Consider the following 23566-nt stretch of genomic DNA (forward strand, 5'->3'; position numbering starts at 1 on the left):
TCATAAATGTTATGAACAATTGATGTGATTTAAATATGAGTGCCCCATGTCTATGTAAATGCACCAAATTTGAGACACCATAATATTTTTTAGTACAATATGAATTATAATGCGCCAAACATTATGAAGGGAACAATGCACAACATGTTATGAGGGCACCAATACATGTTTTCCTATTAGTCATTTGCACATTAGAGAGTGCGGGTAATTCACAAGAACAATGTTATAATTTTTCAATTCATGTAATCGTATGTGGGGCATTACACACAATGCACCTATATATTTATTAGTGTATAAAAGAGTGTCGAAAGGTTCCACTTGCTAGATTCAACTATTTAGGGTGTTCGTAAGGTATTGGAGCATTACTCCTCGTGCATCCTATAAAAGCATCGTTTGAAGGTGCAACTCGAAAGCTAGGGATGCACCACCTAAAAAAATTTACAAATAAAAAAAGAATCAACTAAAAGACCAGTTTTAAATTTTGAACCACTGAAAATATAAATCAAGGGATGACAATGAATTTACTTGGTATCTTCCCTATCAAGGAAGCATGGCCACAATATAGAGAAAAAAAATAAATTTGATACCACTTTAAATTCCAAAATGAAAACAAATCTATTATGGAATTGAAGGAAATTAAGCAATCCAACAACCCAATAACATCCTCAAAATGGTGTGATTGTAAAGGGATAGTTAGCACTAGTGCTTGTATGGCTTGAAGCGTTGAATGAAAGTGATAAATGAAATTTCAACTCAATAATTGATTTGACACTATAGTGGTGCACCATACATCTTGGTCCACTAGTGCATGTCGTATAGGGTGCATCAACTATATATGTGTGTGTTTGTGTACTACATCAATGTTCCCCATTTATTGACACATTGACCAACATATAGGTATAGGGTGCACTAGTTATATTTTTTTAAACATGCGTCAATGTGCTTCATAATGTTACTCACCTATGCAAGTTAATGTGTATATATATATATATATATATATATATATATTAATAACTAATATTTTATTACAAAATATATTAACATAATTAGATATGCGTGGCATGGCTAATAACCATTGTAGTTAATTCTATTGGGCACAAAAATATTTTTTTTTTGAAAAAATATAAACCTATTATAATGCACATTATTACATAATATATTAACATAATTAGATGTTTGGTATGGTTAACAACCATTGTAGTTAATTTTATTGGCCACACAAATAATAATATTGTTTTGAAAAATTATAGACTTAGCACAATGCACATGCTATGGTTACAAACAAGTGTTGTTTAATGCATTGGATGCATCAACAAGTATTTTTTGAAAAATGGTTATTATTATTATTATTATTATTTAATGAAATATGTTAACTTAACTTGGTGCTTATGATAGGGTTATGCACTCTTACACTTTAGATTCAATTATGTGCACCTTGTATTTTTTCTCCAAATGTGACCCATCATTACGGGAGATGGTTGTATTTATTATATCACGATCAAGCAAAAGTGTGACTATTGTTGTACTCATGTATTGTAATGGTCCATGCATGTATGATTTATGTAAAAGTGTTTGGCCTAGGTGGTAGCACAAACCACTTTTTGATTGGTCATGACACAACATTTTAGTCCCATTTCCAAGCATGCATTGCTATTATGGCTCTGGTTGACTATCCATTGATGATAGCAACACACCATGATGTCAAATTAATTATGATATACATAGGTATGAGAGTGTCTTGGGATGGATCTACTAGGATACATGATCTAGGGGAACCTATATATATATATATATATATATAACAAACTACATAAATGCTCCCCATATATCAACACATTGATGAGTGTATAGGTGTAGGGTGCATTGACTATATTTTATTAAGCCTACACCAGTGTTCTTCAAAATGTTGCACCTATGCAAGTTATATAAATTAAACACATCATTCTTATTTTTTAATTTTTTAACTGATAATTTTATTACAAAATATATTAACATAAATAGATATGTGGCACAATTAACAACCATTGTAAAATTATGATTTTATTGGGCACAAAATAATAATTTTTTTTTGGAAAAGATATAGACCTATCACAATACACATGGTATTTTTACAAACAATTGTTGTTTAATATATTGTATGCATAAACAAGTATTTATTGAAAAATAGTCAATATTTTTTTTATGAAAATGTTAACTTAAATTGGTGCTTGTGGAAGGGTTATGCACTCTTAAACCTCAAATTTAGTTTAGTGCAACCTATATTTTTTTCTCAAAATGTGACCCATCATATGGGGATATTGTTGTATCTATTTTATCAGAATGAGGCAAAATTGTGACTATTGTTGTACTCATGTATTTTATTGGTCCATGCTTTTATGATTTATGTAAAAGTGTTTTGCCTATGTGGTAGACCAAACCCCAATTTGATTAGTCATGGCACGTCCTTTTAGTCCCCATTTCGAGATATGCATTGCTCTTATGGCTTTGATTGATTATCCCTTGATGGTAGTAACTAACCATGATGCTAATAATTTGTGATCTATGTAGATATGAGAGTGTTTTGGGATGGATCTACTAGAATACAAGATCTTGGGAAACCTCTAGTCTCATTCACTTCCTTTCTCTAATTGTAAAAGTGTTTCTCATGTTGTAAAGGTTGTCATACCTATTTGCAAGGATGCGTATCTCAAGCTCTAGCATGTACAACCTCATGTTATGTATTGTCACACTTTTGCCACAAAATATTGGGGATAATTTCGAAGATGGTAACACAGTTTCACATTTCTTGAGGTAGTTACTGTTATAGACATTTTTGTGCCTTACAGCATGAAGCATGAAATGTCAATAATCTAAGGGATCCAAAGTCCCTAAACATGTTGTTCCTACCCCTAGAGGAACAAGGTCAGCAAACCACAGCACTAAATATCAGTTCTCCACCTGAAAACACTAAAAAACAAGCTAATTCTGGATCATGTCAACTGCTCCACTGAGCATCTGCGCTGAATGTCAACTGCTCCACTCTGTACCTGCGTTGAATGTCACCAGTAATGAAGGCTACCTGCGCTGGGCGAGTTTGGCCAAGTGGCACAGTCATTCCTCAAGGTGTCAATGCCCAGGAAGCTTCCAAAATGACACTTGGATCAGGGAATTCACCTTGTGATGAGTAAGAGGGTCTAGATCTCCAAGTGGAAGCAAGAACCTCCAAGTGGACTCAAGAACTGAAGAATAACTGAAGTGGGAGAGGACACTAGTCAGCTCCATGCCAAGCTCAAGCTGACTCATCCTTTCTCCAAAAATCCTATATATAGAGCTCTCTCATGAGGTCTATGGAGGCTGGAATCTTGTGAATGTAAGGAAGTGCTGTTGGTTTGAGTATAGAACTATTGGGTGATTTTCTTGAAGGAGGTGAAGAGGAGATTTCTTTCTGCTGGGAGGTGATGCTGGATTGGGCCTTTTATGGTTGCATTACTTCCTGAACTTTACTTCTTCCATTAATAAAGCATTTGAGGTTCTTCTATATGCATGTGTCTCAATGGCGTATTGATATTTGTATATTTGATTTATTCTAATCCTTGAATCAATTATGAATGTATGCTTCTTGTAGTTTCCCTTTCTTGTTATTTTGCAGGATCTTGGTGTAGCTGGGCCAGTGAAAGAGCAAGGAGCTGGGGCAAGCAGCAAAGAGAGAAGATTGGATCAATCATTAGCGGAAGACAACGGTTAGTGGATCTCTTTCTCCCCTCTCTTACATCTCATAAAGAAGTAATCTCGAATAGCTTTGCTTTGATTGTTGCTGAGGTACTATCACCCTTAGAGTGGGATAGGGTCATTCCGTATTGGATACTTTTCCCAACAACAGTTACATAGATCTTGAGGTAGCTCAACATCCCAAGAAATTGGTCAGATCCTGCAAGGCACATTTAGGTTATTTTTACTCGCATGGGTTTGCTCTTGACATGCCACATTGAATATCCTAGAGTGATCTCCTATTTTAGCAATTTTTGAGCCATTTATCACTTGATATGAGAGTTGACGCACTTGTGTGGACTTCATGCTAGCCATTGGGGGACATTGTGACTTGATTTGGTATGGGTTCAGGATCTTTTCTTCCGTGATGTTAAAAAAAATTGCTTAAAGAGCATGAAAATACCATAAATGCAACATCTACTAAGAAGCAACACAAAAAAGAAGACAACATAGACATTGCACCAAGATTTGTTAATGGAGTTCACTCACAATGTGTGAGCTATATATCTGGGCCCATCTTCAAAGTGGAGAGGCCTCTATATTATCTCAGCAAAATAATGAAAAATACATGGTAAAATGCATGGCAATACCTCACTTCTGGGGATGTCCCAAAAATCTGCTCTTCGGATCCCAATTTTGACTGCACCAATGGATTCCTTGCAGAATTTCGAGGAAAATGACTATAAACTTGATCAGGTTTTGGAATTGCCACCTCCTCCTCAAATTTTGTGCCATAATAGATTAGAACATGCTTGAAATATTCCCTTGTAATATTCTCTAAAATATGCTACAAAATATTATCCAAAATTTGCCTTGAATTTTATGTCCGACTAGGTGTGGTTTCCTTCCTAGCCTATGTGTTGAGTCGTGGTTCCAACCTCCATCCCATTGTGGGGCTCCCTTTCCATGCAAATGAACAAGTTTAAATAATTGTGGGGGTAGAATTAACAAATTTTATGGTTGGAACACTCGTTGACATGTATAAAATAAGGTATTTATCGGAGGGAGGTCTCAGGGTCAAGCCCGTAGGCCTCCCCTTTTTATAACATATTATTATAACAAAATAAGCCATACATATATGTTATAACAAAATGAAAAAGCAAACCATTAAGACAAAGTTTAATGGAGGTTGCACACACTTTAAGATCACTTGGGCCTAATTCAAGGTATCATGTGGTGCCATGTGATTGGGACACATAACATACCATCATTGGTCCATGAATCTACCTAGTCACCATGCCACACAACCTACCACATCATCATTGACTCATCACCACATGTGCTACCACGTCAATTGTGGGTACCCATATGATGACTATACCTTTTAACTGGGTTGCCACATGGCAATCTATGTGAGTGTTCACATGCTCCAACCTGTAGGTGAGTTCATACACCTACCTACCACCTCCATACCACCCTATAATGAATGAACTAAGACGAGACTTTGGCTTCCCAAACCAAGGACAACAATCCACGATACAATATGATTTACAATTATTTTGACTGAACACCCAATCACACTATGACTTGCAACCCAACCATGACATCATCCCAATAGAGACTCCTATACCTCCCAATAATGCCTTTTCGACTCTAGGAAGATTGACTCTTTTACAATAATGACTCTTCCAATGATGACACTTTTACAAATGCCTCTTTTACAACTTTACACTGATGACTCTTGGCCTTGACACTTCTTCACAATATACAGATGGCTGTCATGTCTTCAAAGAATGTCCAGTTGCAATGCTTCCTTTGATTTGATACTTCTGGTCTTCTTGCTTGAAGTTGTACTTGAATCTTCTTCTACCTGCATGTAAAATTTGCCTGGAGAAACCAATCCCAAAACAAAACAAAATACCCTTCAACTTTCCTCTGCCCGCAAAACACATGTAAGTGCATAATAATGAATAAATACAAATTAAAATTACAATATGTACCTGAAGTGTGCTTGTCACTTTTGTTGTTGACTTGTTGCAGCTGTAGAAAAAGACTCTCACTCTTGATATAGTCCTGGACTCTATGCAAGACTATATCCAAAAGTGACCTAAAGATATATACAATAAAAAATAGATGACAGACCCTAGACTTGTGATGGACCAAGTTCTAAGTACAACAACAAAGACCATTCTATCAACTATGAAAAGACAAGTAACATGAACTTACAATATCGTATAGATTTAGCAGTCTTGGTGTAGCATCAAGAATATGTAGCATCAGATGTGTAGTATTAAGAATAGGACATACGAAATGTGGTATCAAAACTAATTGTGACATATAGAGACATAGAGATATAACCGAGACCCTGTATATAACTACGTTGTCCTGCAAAAACATATGTCAGAGATGAGACTCATATTTCAAATGTAAACACTAATCATACATACCTTTCTATAGGAGACATACCCTTGACTGTTGATGTGTGGTCCTTACTGCAGTGATCCTTGAATGCATGCTTTTTCTTACCTTCTAGGAGCCCGATATTGAATCTATTGTATCTATGTAATTTCGGATCTCAAGGGTCTGAAATTCGTCCTATGGTAGCCCTCTGAGTCCTCTTTCCAACCCCATAGGCTTGATCAAGATTGGATTCTTTAAGAAAGAGTTATGCCCAATATCCCACAATGACTTGATTATAGATCGTTTAGTAGAGTAAACTTGTAGGAAGTGCCACGTGTCACTGTTGCGACCTTCAACCCTGAAAATGCTACTCAACAAACTACAGTCTGTCCTCTTTTTGCGACTATTTACGAAATTTGAATCCAATGCTCAGAGAGAAATTTATGACAATTTTCCCAACGTCACCTGTTTGTCATGGAATTCGAGAGCCATATATCAACGGAAACATCTCGACGAGTAGAATCCATTGAGAAGATCTTTGACGTAAAGTAATATGAGTTGTCCAGTCAAAATGCCCTTGCAAGATCAGGATAGCCCGTAGTGCTACTTGGGTTGACATCAATGAAAACCACTGTCAACATTGACTCCCTTTGAAAGGTTACCATACCAACCTCGGTAGCACTATACCTTTCATTGTCCCCAAGCTCAATATGCATCTGGATATTTTTCTCCTCCAGGTCACTGAAAAAATATCTACACCCTGTTATGTGGAATGAGGCACCAGAATCCAAATACCACACACTCCCCATCACAGTGCTGGCCTTGCATGCAATAAAGGTGAAGTCTAACTCAAACTATGAAGCCAATGCCTGACCTACTGCTCCTCCTGAGTTCTTCTTACGAAAATTTTTGTGTGGACACTTTGTAGCATAGTACCTGAATTCATGACAAATGAAGCATTTAAATTTGGACAAGTCTTTTTTCTTCCCCCCTTTATTAGATTCTAGTTTGGTTTTGAGATTTCTTCCCTTTTCCCTTCTTTCCCTTTCCAAACAATGCAAAATTTTCTTCATCCTCTACTTTGCATGAAATTAACTCCTGATTATTTCTCCTGAACTCTTCTTGTACCAAGTCAGGCCAAATAATTTCCCAATTTGGTAAATTTTCCCTTCCTTGCACCGAGTCCTTGTAGCTATGCCAACTTTTGGGAAGGCCTAGAAGAGCTAGGCTCACTAGGTCCTCTTCTACAACAGTCACACCAACCCCTCCAAGCTCATCTCGAACTTGTGTAAATTTAGTGAGATACTACAGAATAATATCATTCTTCTCCATTTTAATTGTTTGAAGTTTGTCTTTGAGGGCTAATTTTCTATGATCACTGTTATTCTCAAAAAACTTTGTCAGTGCCTTCCACATTGCGAAAGGAGTTTATTTTCCATGGATATTTGAGACAGTGTGGTCTCGCGCTCCCTCCAAGATTATTATCCTCGCCTTGGCTAAATCTTTCTTCCATTGGGATAGGTTCTGTGCATTAGATGCTTGTGGTTTTGCAATGTCTGTCTTAACATATTCTAGCAATCCATTATCATCTAGCACCACGTGCATGTGATCCTTCCAAGTAATGAAATTCAAGTTGCCTTCCAAGTCATACTCTAATCTCAGCTAGTTGAAGGCCATATTCCTAACTCTTAGGAAATCCTGCTACACTGAAGTTGAAAATTCGAACCTCTTGAGGAAAAACTTCAAAATTCCTGGTTTAATGTGAATCCTACTATGATAACATGTAGAAATATGGTGTAGAATTGTAACTGCTCAAGAAATTTTAATCTAATTCAAGAGACACAATCCTACTCTTCTGATCTGCGGATTAAAATTCACAATTTAGAACAATCACACTCATGCACAATATTTTTCCAGGGGAAAGAAACTGCAAAAAACCCCTTAAACTTGATTGCATTAATAAGATGAATATAGATGCATTATAATTGCTAGCTCAGTCTGAGCTCAACCTGTAAGTGAATAACCTATCTTTATGTTCAATGAGAAGCTCTGACCTAGACATGGTCAAAATTTTGCCTCAGGTTGAGCCCCTATTTCCTTGCGTAATTCCATGTGAATTAGGCCCCTATTATTTAGGAATTTTCCTCCAATTGGTTGCGCAATTCCTAAGGTTGATCAACTGGTTGCATGCAACACCTGTACACTCCAGAATAGTCTACAATTGATATTACACTATCTTGGAATCTCCAACACAACTAGGGAATTCAAATTCTCTGCATGCACTAGTTGTTTTGGATTGATTGATTAGTTAACGGGATGATCACCGAGGTAGACTGCTATCCCACTACACAACTAACCTTCCAATAGTTCTATCAACAATTAGAACTAGTTTGACTGAAAACAACTTGAAATAACTGACCTTGATTGCTACAAATTAGTAATCACACATGCTTAAATGAACTCTACGCCCTCTAACTCAAATTTACTGAGTAAACTAAGTGCCACAAGCCATGTCACACAAGTTAACTACATCCAAATTGTCTGATGATGTGGAAATTCGAATTTTTTCAATTTGACCAAGGCAATATCAAATTGAGACTTTCTTGCTACATTTATCAACAAAAAATGTCACATAACATCCCTCAAGGAGACCAAGGATATGTGGGATCAACATCGAGTGCTTCTGAGGATAAAAAATGTTATTTCCCTTGTAGAAATTGGAAGGGTTTGAGGCCAAGGTTGAATTCTAATAAAATCAACTCAAAAACATTGTAGAAATTATGGACACGCTGAAGGTGGACATGAATATCATCAATTTGTAAGTTATTTATTATATATATTTGTACAATAGATTGTTTTTGTAAATGTTTATATGTATATTGTATTTTAGATTATATGTCTTTGTATTGTAAATTGTAATATCTTTCTATTGTAAATGTATTTTATAATATTTTTTTGGGAGGTGTTTGAACTATGTTGTCATCTTGATGTGGACTAGAAATATTATTTGATTATTTTCATTAGGGTCAATGAAGGGGTTATGTCAAGTTAGGGGTTAATTAATTTATGACCTTAGGGATGAGGGGTTCTTGTTTAAGGGTTTAGGGGTTAAGGGATTAGGGGTTTAAGGGCTTAGGGGAAAGGGGTTAAGGTGTTAGGGGGTTAATGTATGTTAGGGGTTAATTTGGACCTAGAGGATTTATAGGTTAATCATGGGTTTTTATGGAACATTATTAATAAGTTTTTAAAGTATATTATGCAAAATATGACATTAAGAAAGAATATGACATTATAATAATGAATGAAAAATAAGATCAATATGTTTCTTTATTATGGTTGTGACTATATATCTCATAAAGTGTCTCACTTCTTACATGTCAAGAAAAGTAACATCTTTCTTAGATTTTTCAACATATTCTCAAATATATTGATAAATTTCACAAGCATCATCATTGATTTGTTGTCTTTGTTTCTCGGTCTCACCGAAGTTGTCTTTCTCTTTGTTGTCTTTGTTTTCCTTATATATTATATTTGCAAACTGTTGTTATATCAATGTTTCAATATTTTATATATATACTAATATTACTTTATTGATTATAGTTGTATAGTATGGCCCCCCCTAGGGCATTGCTCGATGAGGAAGAGGTGGTTGTAGTACAAGCGCCAGTTCAAGAACATGGAGTGATTAATATTGAGGGTCAAGCTAGTGATCATATGGAAGAAGATAACGATGTTGATAACATAGTTGAAGTAGATGGGAAAAATAGATTGATCCAGGAGACATTTAATAATGTTGGAATGGATGATGATGACAACCAATATGATGACATCTCTTCTCTCTATTGTATTGTTGCTCGTCAACTTAAAGGTGCTGAATGGTTTGTGAAACACACGTGTGACACAATTCATAAGGCATGCAAGATATTTTGCGACATTTAGTACTATATATATACATGATAGATAAATTATTATTATTATTATTATTATTTTTTAAATGTTAGTACATTGATCTGCATCATTTCAATAATTTGTAGCATTTGGATGCAATATGTATGATTAATATTGTTTATTACATTAACCACTACTATTTTTTTATGTTGTATATTATCAAGTGAATTTATGTTCCCACCGTTGAATGTTTGATTTACATTCCATTATGAAAGATATTGGAATGGGGTGCGAAGCTATTCATGCATGCCCTAATGATGGTATTCTTTACTATAAAGAAAATGAGCTGAAAGACAAATGTGAAAAATGTGATGAGAGTAGATATCAAACTGAAAAAGTAACAAAAAAAGTGCCTCGCAAGCTTCTTCGTTATATTCCCATAATTCCACGTTTGCAACAATTGTTTAGGTGCAAAAGTGTAGTAGAACTTATGGATTACCATGCAACGAATAAAAGTGAAGATAGTGTTCTTTGAATACCTAAAGATGGATATGAATTTAGGAATATAGAGGAAAAGTGGCCAGATTTCAAAAGAGAACCTCGTAATCTTAGGCTTTCATTAGTACCTGACGATGTCAATCCATTTGGAGAGCCCAAATCTACTTTCTTAGTGTGGCCCATTTTTTTATTATCAACAATAACATTCCTCCATGGAAGTAAATAAAGAGGGAGCACATAATGTTGACAATGATTGTTCCAGGTGTCAATTTGTATAGAATAATTTTTTTTAGCACAATAACATCTCATTTGTCTTTGTTTCATAATTATGTCCTATATTTTTTTGTTAATTTACTCATTTATGTTCAATTATGCCTTATAATTATGTCTTATAAATTTTTTCATTTACTCATATATGTAGTAATTATATATTGTATGTTCAATCAATTAGGTAAGTACCAGGTCAAAGATATGAATGTATATATCGAACCTCTTATCAATGAGTTAGTGGAGTTATGGAATTGTGTCACTATGTATGATATCTCTAGATCAGTAGTTGCACAAACGGAATTTGAATTCCATGCAATGCTTATATGGACAATTCACGATCCCCTAGGGCTAACACATTTATGTGGTATGTTATAGCATTGCCTTGGACTTTAATAATGTTTACTTTTATGAAGTTCACTTCAAGCATGTTTTTTAAATAGTTAGACCTTCATTGTACATACTTAAAATAATTGATATAAAAATTATTCAATTTCTTGCAGGTCTTCAAACAAAGGGTAAATTTGCTTGTCCAGTTTGTGGTCCTAAGATGAAATCTCGTTATTCAAGAAGCTTAGGAAAGGAGGTGTTTGATGAGTATAGGCACTTCCTTTCTAAAAGCCATAGGTACCGAAGTACCGTAGAACATATTTTCAATGGGAAAGAAGAGACCGGAATAAGACCACGGAGAATGACACCTTGTGCATGAAAGTTACAATATAATAAAGTCTCTCAAGGTATGGATTGAATTGTCTATGTATCAATATATATGATATGTTTGGATTATTTTATATTTTTTATGACATTTTCTTCACTGTACTAATTGATGGTTATATTGTTGTTATAATATCTTTAACTATGATTTGATTTGTAGGTCGTAAGGGCATTAATAATATGGCACTTCCATGAGGAATAAAAAGTTATCTCAAGAAATTCAATAGACTCCCTTACTATGAGCACCTAGAAATTGTTCATTTGTTTGATACAATTCACATCGGGAAGAATGTAATATAGACCTTATGGCGAATCTTAGATGGAAGGAGAGATAAAGAAAAATATGTCAAGATTTGTAATGACATTAAGGAGGCCAACCATGCATTCCAAAGTGTGACTCATTCAAATAGTGATGGAGACGACCAAAATATAAGCACCCTTCCATGGTTATTGACATAGTAGCAAAGAAAGCATGTTAAAGAGGTTATTGAAAAAATTACATTTCCAACTGGATTTTCTTCAGACATAAAGAATATCATTAAAAAGAAACGTGAATTAGGTGGGGTAAAAACTCATGATTGACATACATTCATTAATGTAATTTTTTTGGTGTACATATATTTTATACATTGGTGAAACATCTTGTTAATTAGTGTTTTTTCTACTAATTTGGGAAAAAATAATGACCGGTCATTATTTTTGTTACAATATGTTTTACCTTTATCTCTCCTAGAAAATTTTTACAACAATGTCAAACAAGTTATATATGATCTTGACAAATACATGTGGTAAGTGGAGATTTATGTGCAAAGTGTAATTTGTTCAATAAGTTGTTGTGTCACATATTTTTGACTGCATGTGTTTTTCTTGTCATCATGTACTATATTATACTTTTTTTGTTGAAACCTGTGATTTGCTTGCTTCATTTGTAGATGGTTGTCATCTAAAGAAATCTATAAAGAAGATATAAAGTATTGGAGAAAAAAATTTCCTCATCTAATGTGTGAAATGCAAAAGTATCTACCTCCGGCATTTTTCAATGCACAAGAACACTACCTCATACACCAAGTCGAGGACATTGAAAAGTGTGGACCTGTACAAAAAACATCAATGTGGATGGTTGAGAGGCACTTGAAATCACTGAAGGATTTTGTTAGACAAAGAGCATGTCTTGAGGGTTTGTAAAACCCCCTCCCACATCTACCCAAGCAACCAGCCAGCCGGGGTAAACATGCGACGAGAGGCTACTATGATATGATTCAACCTCCTAGGTAACCTTAAGGAAATGGAATCGATGAAAACACAACACACAGACCTCCCTCAGGTGCTTCAGGACCCCCAGGAGCTAATCCACCACTCCAGGTGCCCAACCCCTGAGTTAACCTAGAATTTACTTGAATTAAACCTAGAGTCGCTCCCATGACAAGGCATGCATGCGACTGTAAACCTATAGTCGCTCCCACAGTGCCTACAAGGGAGAGACTGCAGTCTCTATCAGCTAGTTCTATGCCAGAGACTACGAGATTTAAGCCACTTTTTCAAGGCTAGCCTCCAAACTAATGCCTAGAACTTGATGAGACTCTCTAAGACATTAAATGACACCAAGGCAAAGCCTCTAACACAAAACTTGATCAAGGGCTTGACCTAACCAAGCCTAACCATGACATACATTTTGTCAAACACTTAGTAAATATGCAACCTACATGTGTAAATAACATATCTGAGCATAAGGGTCTCATACTTATCTGAGATTCGCTATGAAGCATCGTCTCCTTATCACATTAACTTCCATTTCGTCCATTAGGTCATAGATACATTGATCATTCAATAACAAGTAATAACATGATGAGAGCCATACATAATTGTTGTCATAAAAAACATAAATAACCAACATAGTAGGGACAAAAATACCAATGAAATGACAGCCATATAAACCACATAAAATCCATCATAATACTCATAGAGATACAAAGAGAAATAACCTTTCATTAATGATGAAACATCCAAACCTGGGATGGGACTTCCATTCCACTCGACCGTAGAATGGCTGAGTCAAATCTTTCTTGAACCATTCACCCCCGTTCCATATTCCAAGCATGAATGTGGGATCTCATAGAAAACACCAATCAAAACTCATCCAGGGCTTCCAGAGGCCATCCACCTCAACCCATAAAACAGTGATTCCACCTCATGGACGGACATCACAAAACCATCATCAAATCAGTCTCTATCCCAACCTTCCAGGGCTCCAGATCGTTTGTTCCAACCCAACTCCTAGGACTAGTAACTCAACCCACGACTGTTACCAATATCCAAAGCATTTGTCCAACCAAGACTTCTAGGAATAGTAACTCAACCCACAACATTTTCCGGGCTTCCAAACCATTTTTCCAACCAAGGCTTCCGAGACTAGTAACTCAACCCACCAAGGGCTCCCAAAGCGTTTGTCCAACCAAGGCTTCCAGGACTAGTAACTCAACCCAAGCTGTTACAGGGCTTCCAGAATGTTGGTCCAACCAGGGTTTCCAGGACTAGTACCTTAACCCGACCCTTTACGGGGCTTCCAGAGCGTTTATCCAACCAAGGCTTACAAGAACTAATAACTCAACCCAAGCTAGGGAAACATGAGAACCAACCAAAATAAGCATTGAAAGTAAATCCACTATCAATCTAGGAAATCCTTTATGCTAGTGACATATCATAACCAAGAAACCACATGCATGTGTCATGCATGCCAAAACTAGTGAAGAAATCATACATGCAACTCGATACCTGTAAGAAAATCTAATGTAACTGCTGATCCCGATGCCCTCTTACACTTTCCTGCTCTTCCTTTGCCTTCTTGCTTCAAAAATCCAAGTATGCAACACCTCCAAGAGTGCTCCAAGAAAACTCTAAGTATCCAAGATTATGAGAGAGAGAGAATAATGAGAGAGCTCCAAAACTGAATTGACCAAGTCTTGCCCACTGATCCTCTGAAGCCTTTTTATTTGATGAGGCCTCTATTTTCTTCATTTTCCATTATTTTCCTTCATTTTCCTCCTCACATGCAACCAATGACCTTTCACCTTCATTTTCTCCTAGTTTCCATTATTTTCATAAATAAATTCCAATTAATGCCTCACGCCTTTCCAAAGCCTTAGCCATTGCCTTTTCCAGTTTCCTTTAGCCATAATAAACCAAATCAACACCCATTAGGATGCTTCCATACCATTTAGCTTGGAATACGTGTCCCATCATCGTGGCCTTATATATTTTTACATGAGTAGCAGTTATAGAACCATCCCCCTTAGGGGACCACCATCCTCGGTGTTCAATGACACCTATACCAACAAGACTGTCGTAAACAAAACATGCTTGCCATGGAACTTTATAACACAACTCGTTGTAGTATTTACAATGAAAGACCTTCTCAAAAGAAAAATATCATGACAACATACCGCATATTGGAGCTTTATAACACATCTCATTACAATATTTATAATGACCACATATACACATACACATTTGCTTCAAGCAACAAAGAATCATACTATCTATGGAGATTTATAAATCCAGCTCGATACAATATTTACAATAATGTACACATACACACATATATGCATCTACTCAACCAGAAAATAAAAGGATATGATGTCTACATCCGCAAAAAGGGAATCCAGAGGCTCACCTCCACCCTCAAGGTATCACCAGGATTCATCTCCTTCCTAGGAAGTCCAGAGTCCACTGCAAAGTCAAATATGCATCCAATTTCCAGCGCCATAATCATATGCCACTTGTCCTCTTAGTGAACAATTACTTGCTCATTATTCCAGGGTGCACTCCCAATGTGCATATGATTCCATCTAACAGTGCTAATGACCAAAACAAATCCATCCCCGAGCTTCCCTTCTCTGCTACACAGTCCCTCGGGAACTCCGGTCAATCCCTTCCGTGCAGCCACTCACCTTCCAAGTTCCGTTGGCACCCCCATCTCGAGCAGTCCATCCCTTGGCAAGGATTCCTCGCATCAAAAGATACAAAAACCAAGACATATACTTGCCTCAAAACCATCATACCAGTCATAGCATGCTCATGGAAATCAATGGACACTATTGGATACCAATGTCCCACAGTGGCCCCGTTCCTGACTGCTTTACGAACATATTGCTGCGTTTTCCAATTCCTTTTGCTGTTGCAATTTCTTGCAGTCGATTTCAACTACCCAACCAGGTATTTTTGTGTTTCTTGTACCAAGAACATGACTTTTAAAATAAATTGAAATAACTTCAAATCATACCTCATTGGGATCTTGTTAATAAGGTACACTTGCAATCATGTTTACTTCTTTTGCCTTTGTTCTTTTTGTACACATACTAGATTGGTTGTAACACCTGACAAACACCCAGTGCCTTCTCCACAACCATGTGCACATACCCATAGTGTGCATCACACACATACAACCACACACGACATACAACACCATGTGATACATGCACCTACACTTGATATACAACACATACACCTATACCCAGTGCATAACACAATACCATACATACTCCTATGTCCAGTGTACAACACGACACAACACGTATATGTACACAATGTACATCACAAGACATGCATCCGCACACAACATGCGACACCACAAATGCATACACATACACCCGATATACAACACAACTCATACATCTATACCCGATGTACAACGCCACACAATACATGTACTTACACCTGGCATACAACACAACAAAATACATGTACTACACAAAGTACAACATAGGGAATACACATGTCACGATACCATGACTACACAATGCACATACATAGTACTGCATGCCAGCAACACCTCATGTATGACATGCACGTAATACCACACATACACCAGTACCATATGTACAACATGTACACAGTACCACCTGTACAAAGCACCACCTGCACCACGTGTGCATAACATCACATGTACATGGCACCACCTGCACAACGTGTACACAACGCCACATGTACACTACACCACCTATACAATGTGTACACAATACCACATGTACACAGTACCACATGCACACATGTACACGACACTACATGTACACAACGCCACATGCACGACATGTACACAGAACTACTTGCACACAATGCCACTTGCACAACATGTACACAACACTACATGCACACAACACTACATGCACACAACACCACTTGTACAATCATGCACACCACACCATATGTACATAACGCCACATGGACAACATGAATGCAACACCATATGTACATGGCACTGCATATCCAACATGTACATAACATCATCTATACACAACACTGCATATCCAACATGCGCAGAGCACCATATGCACACACCACCGTATATCCAACATGTACATAGCACCATATATACCCAACACTAAATATGCAACATTCATACAACACTATCTACACTAACATCCTGTAGATAATATTGCATAAACAACATGTACACAAACTACATATGCACAATACTGCATGCACACAATCATCCCAGATGCAACATGTACAACATATATGACATATACACAACAATAATACCACACATTTGAAACCACACTACCTCTACCAAGAAATCTTGCTTCCAGTGTCTTATCCATGCTTGTCCCAACATGTCACAGACCACACTGCTTTCATTTCATTGATGTATCCCTCGGTATAGCCTGTCCATAACATAGACATAATATAATCACATAATATCAACTCATAACCACATGATACTGACCTCATATATTTGTCACGACTATTCTTCCACTTGATTCCTCATAAACCAAGAACCTCTTCATGTCATTCACCTGCATAAGCAATCATTCCTCCACAAGAATGATCCTTGACAACCTGTCAGACAGTAACATAGATACATGGATACATACATATATAATCATCAACATAAAACAATCATCATCCTGTCAGACAACAGCATACATACATACATACATGTATACATATATAAACATCAACATAATCATGATCATAACATAATTACTAGATAACATAAGGTCTAGGTTAAGAGAACTTCCTTTATTCATGCACAACATTGAGAACAATCATTCCCAATCATAGCCAAGGAATCTGACACCTTAGATCCATTTACTTTACCTTTTCTTGTTACCTTTCTCATGACTATACTACCACTGTCCATTTACACCAATGGACCCAACCAGTCCAATTGGAATTCATAGATTACCTTTTGCTGTGCTTACTCATGCACTGAGCCTAATTCGTGTCTTACATTACCTGTTGGGTACCACATAGCTCTTCCCGAGCTCCATTAAATTTCCCCAAACAATTCCCAAGGCTCAAAACTTAAAATGGAAACACAAGAAACAAACAAGAAGAAAACCATGAAAAACAAAACGACTCTGCAAACAAATTGGTATGGCCATACACTAGACATAAACAGAACCACCAATCAAGCACAACAAATCACAAAAGACCAAAAGCATAAGACTGACAACAAACACCATGACTCAATCCCCATGGTTCCTAGGGAAACTCAACCAGAGCCCTCTTCAAGTTTTCATGGCAACCTCTCTTGCCATACAACTCCCTGCATCATATTTCCATCAACACATAACTGTTAGTGCATAAATAAACATAATAATACACTGGTTACATTACCTTGTTGTGCCAAGAACATTGCCTTGTAGCTGAACACTTCCATGCCATCTCTCAAGGGACTCCAATTCCCTTGACAAATCCATCTATAACTAGAGACTAGCTAATATACCTGTCAATTACATGTCCATGAATATAGCACATATCCACATAATGTTAGACAAAATAAAGGTTAAGAAGACTTCATGTATGCAAGGCACTCATTTATTTGGAATTAGGGTTTCCAAACATAGCCAAAGGAATTCTTGCCCAATTCCCTAACATTTACCTTGCTACAATTGAGGCTTACTATGTATTATCACATCACCCAACTGTTAGTTATATAGACACATCAAGTGTTACCTCGTCACGCTAATACCAAGCATGTTTCTTGCAACTATTCACACATGTTCCAAATATCAAGACAATCCTATCTATCAGTTTGAGATCGACTTTTACAAACAATCATGTCATAATCCATAGTCAAATCCTAGTCATTAAGCATAATGGTACAACTATCACCTGCTACACTCAAGTACATATCAACTGTCTCAACACATATGTATTATTACAATCATCTTAAAACAAAATCATTGCAACACATACTCATATTATGCAATTCATCAACCATTCACCCAAATTGCAAATATACCATGTTAAATGAATCAACCAAATGACGTAATAAACATCAAACATTCGAACACCAAATAGATGACATAATCAAACAATCAAGCACCAAATATACGACATAATAAAACTCATACTTTAATGTATATCAGTAGAGGCTATCTTGTCTACACCATCAATCTAGTTAGAAAGATGTAACTTTACAACATGTCAACTCAAACATAAATAAGATCACGATATCCATAACACTAACTAACTAACATGTTCACTTCATAAGCTCATAAGAATTTGTCATTCATGCATAATAATCACATATGTACAATCAATCTAGATTAGTACGACACCATATCAGAAACATGTCGGCTCATACCTAAATATCACAACCATAACCATATGCATAGATCAAACCAGGTTAACACAATACATATAAAATCAAGATCTTAAATGCAATGAACATAACCATCACGCATATGACCAATCTAAATTACAACATCAAGATCTTAAAGAATAACCCTAATAATCAAGTTAATAAGATATAACAATAATAAGCTATATATTGTGCTCATCAACAACATAAAACCTAATCGTCAAGCTAACTGCCATATAAAAACAACAAGTTAACCTATGACATACTCATCAACAACATATCATATAACAAAATCATCAATTTATCTAACCTAACCAACAAGAGCAATGCTTACAACCACATGCTACAATCATCCTTGACTATCTTACACATGTGCATATAACTTCACTGATCAACTAACATATATCATGAATGTAACCATAACATCAAAAGACATGTACATAAAACTCCTTAACTTACATGCATGCCAAACATACCATACCTGTATGGCGTCCTAATCTTACCCCAAATTCTAATACCGCAACTTCACTTTGATAGTATGCATCTCCTGCTCTATCTCAGCCAACACATTAGCATCATAAAATCCAATAGCATCATGATGACCTAAATTGCATACAATGACTTCACAAGGCATATTTGACCTACTGTTCATGCATAACTATAACCAAGACCATACATGCATAAAAACTGCATATATACATATAACACATGAGTACAAAACCATATACACACCATTCTAGCTAGAGTCCAGTCATCAATGCATGACCATATAAACTACACAAACCATGACCTCATGCATGACAACAACAACCACCTCACATGCATTTGATAACATGTGAACATTGACGTGCATATCAATACATATTCAACCATACACACATGAAGACATACTCCACGACCACACCTTCAACATTCACATGGTGACATCACTACAACCATGATCAACACCATGTAAATGCAGCAAGCACATGGAATACATGCATAAGGAACACATATGAAACCATCATGAAAGAATGATCAACACACAACCCAAGGAGATCGCAACCACACTCTGATACCACTCTATAACACCCTCCTCCCACACATTAGGGGACTTTTGAGGTCTAAAATGGGCCTCCTAAGAAAAATGTACAACCAAAATAAACTTTATAAGAACCAATAGGATTCAAGGTGATGATGTCAACCATGGGGGATGATTCACCATTTTTGGAGTAAAAAAGTAAAAAGATTAAAAAATAATAAAATAATAAAACTACTTTTTCAACTCGTATTTTCAACTTATCTCCCTATGGGTTCACTCAAATTTCAAGCAAAAACATGCGTTGGATGCATAATTTGATTCCTCATCCAAGGAGTACCCATGTTGCAGTACCCATGTTGCATACTTTCGATGGACCCTGCTACACGAAAAATGAGAAATACATGAAAAAACATGATCGCAATCACGTTTTTCATGTATTTCTCAGTTTTTGTGTAGCAAGGTCCATCGAAAGCATGTAACATGGGTACTCCTTGGATAATGAATCAAATTATGCATCCAACAAGTGTTTCCCCTCAAAATTTGAGTAAACCCATAGGGAGATAAGTTGAAAATACGAGTTGAAAAAATAGTTTTTTCTTTTTTCCTCTAAAATTTAATGATGTCATCTAATCTTATTTTATTATTTCCAATATTATTTTATAATTTCCTTAGGAGGCCCATTTTATACCTCAAAAATCCCCTAATGTCTACCTAGGCAACCAACCAACTGGGATAAACATGCAATGAGAGGCTACTGTGATATGATTCAAACTCCTAGGTAACCTTAAGGAAATTGAATCGACAGAAACACAACACACAGACCTCCCTTTGGTGCTTCAAGACCCCTAGGAGCTAATCCATTACTCCAGGTTCCCAACCCCTGAGTTAACCTAGCATTTACAAGAATTAAACCCATAGTTGCTCCCATAGTGCCTACTAGGGAGAGACTATAGTCTCTATTAGCCAGTTTTGTGCCAGATACTTCGAGATTTAAGCCACTTTTTTAGGGCTAGCCTCTAAACCAATGCTTATAACTTGATGAGACTCTCTAAGAAATTAAATGACACCAAGGAAAATCCCCTAACACAAAACTTGATCAAGGGCTTGACCTAACCAAGCCTAACCATGACAAACATTTTGTCAAACACTTAGTAAATATGCAACCTACATGTGTAAATAACAAATCTAACATAGGGGTCTCATACATATATGAGATCGGCTATGAAGCATCGTCTCTTTATCACATTAGGTGCCATTTCATCCATTAGGTCATAGATACATTGATCATTCAATAATAATTAATAACACGATGAGTACCATACATAACTACTGTCATAAAACACATACATAACCAACATAGTAGGGACAAAAATACCAATGAAATCACAGCTATATAAACCACATATAATCCATCATAATGCTCATAGAGATACAAAGGGAAATAAACTTTCATTAATGATGCAAATTCCAAACTTGGGATGGGACTTCCATGTTCCACCCGACCGTAAAATGGCTGAGTCGAATATTTCTTCAGCCATTCACCCCCGTGCCATATTCCAAGCATGAATGTGGGATCTCATAGAAAACATCAATAAAAATTCATCCAGGGCTTCCAGAGGCCATCCACCTCAACCAATCAAACAATGATTCCAGGTCACGGTCGGACATCACAAAACCATCTCCAGATTAGTCTCTATCCCAGCCTTCTAGGGCTCTAGAGCGTTTGTTCCAACTTGACTCCCAAAGCTAGTAACTCAACCCACGTTGTTGCCGGGCTTCAGAGTGTTTTTAGATGGAGGAGGAATGCCCTGTTGTAGAGTTTTGTGAACCCAACGTTTCAGACTACAAAGTGAGTCCATCATCAGGGGAAGCGACAATAGATGATCTTTTAAAATTAATGATGTATCCCAGAGCAATGAACGTTAATATATATAAAAAGGGGTATTAAGGAATGATGAGAGAAATTAGGTCGGCTTATTTTATTTAAAATTTATTTATTTAATATTCATTTATTTATTATTCATTTTTATTATTATTTATATATATATATATATCTTTTTATTATTATTATTATTTTTTTATTATTTATTTATTTATTTAATTGTTATTAATATCATAATAATAATTTTTTTTTTTCTTTTTATTTGTTATTATTATTTAATTATTTAATTATTATTTATTAACTTTATTTAATTATTTATTTTTATAATAATATCATTTATTATTATTATTATAATTATTATTATTAGAATATTATTTATTTATTTTATTAATGTTGTTAGTTTATTATTTTTGATATATATATATATATATATATATTTAACTATTTTATTAATGTGTTTAAATTAATTATTGAATTATTAGTTTATTTACTTGTTTAATTTGTTATTATGTATTTATTCGTTATTACCATCAAATTATTATTTATTTATTTAAGATTGTTATTATTTTTTTTATTATTATTATTATAATTATTTTTCTTTTAATAATTTAATTATATATTTATTAGAAGAGTTTTGTATATATAATTTCTTTGATTAATTTGATAAATAATAATAATATTTGGTTATTATTATTTTTATTGTTATTTATTTATTTATATAATTTAATTATTAGTTTATATATTATTATTATTATTATTATTAATATTTAATTTGTGTATTCAAATTATTACTTTCAATTAATTAATTAGACTTATAGGATAGGAGAGGTCTTATTACGGTGCTATCTATAGTTCTGGAGGTGTTTGTCCAACCAAGGATTCCAGGACTAGTAACTCAACCCACAACATTTTCCGAGCTTCTAGAGCTTTTGTCCAATCAGAGCTTCTAGGATTAGTAACTCAACCCAAGCTATTACATGACTTCCAAAGTGTTTGTCCAACTAGGGCTTCTAGGACTAGTAACTCAACCCAAATCATTACATGGCTTCCAGAGCGTTTGTCCAACCAAGGCTTCCAGGCACTAATAAGTCAACCCAAGCTAAGGAAACATGAGAACCAACCAAAACAAGCACTGAAAGTAAACCCACAATCACCATGGTTATCTAGGAAATGGAAAGCCTAGGCAAATCCACTATCAATCTAGGCAATCCTCCATGCGAGTGACATATCATAACCAATAAACCACATGCATGCCAAAACTAGTGAAGATATCATACATGTAACTCGATACCTGCAAGAAAATCTGATGTAGCTGTTGATCCCGATGCCCTTTTGTGCTTTCCTACTCTTCCTTTGCCTTCTTGGTAAAGAAATCCAAGTATGCCACACCTCCAATAAAACTCTAAGTATCCAAGAGTATAAGAGAGAAAGAGAATAATGAGAGAGCTCCAAAACTGAATTGACCAAGTCATGCCCACTGATCCTCAGAAACCTTTTTATTAATGAGGCCTCTAATTTCTCCATACTCGATTATTTTCCTTCATTTTCCTCCTCACATGCAACCTGTGACCTTTACCCTTCATTTTCTCTTAATTTCCATTATTTTCATAAATAAATTCCA

The sequence above is a fragment of the Pinus tabuliformis genome, chromosome 4_1 (assembly GCF_031772625.1).
Source record: "Pinus tabuliformis cultivar Carrire ecotype Pingquan chromosome 4_1, CPIR1, whole genome shotgun sequence".
NCBI lineage: Eukaryota > Viridiplantae > Streptophyta > Pinopsida > Pinales > Pinaceae > Pinus > Pinus tabuliformis.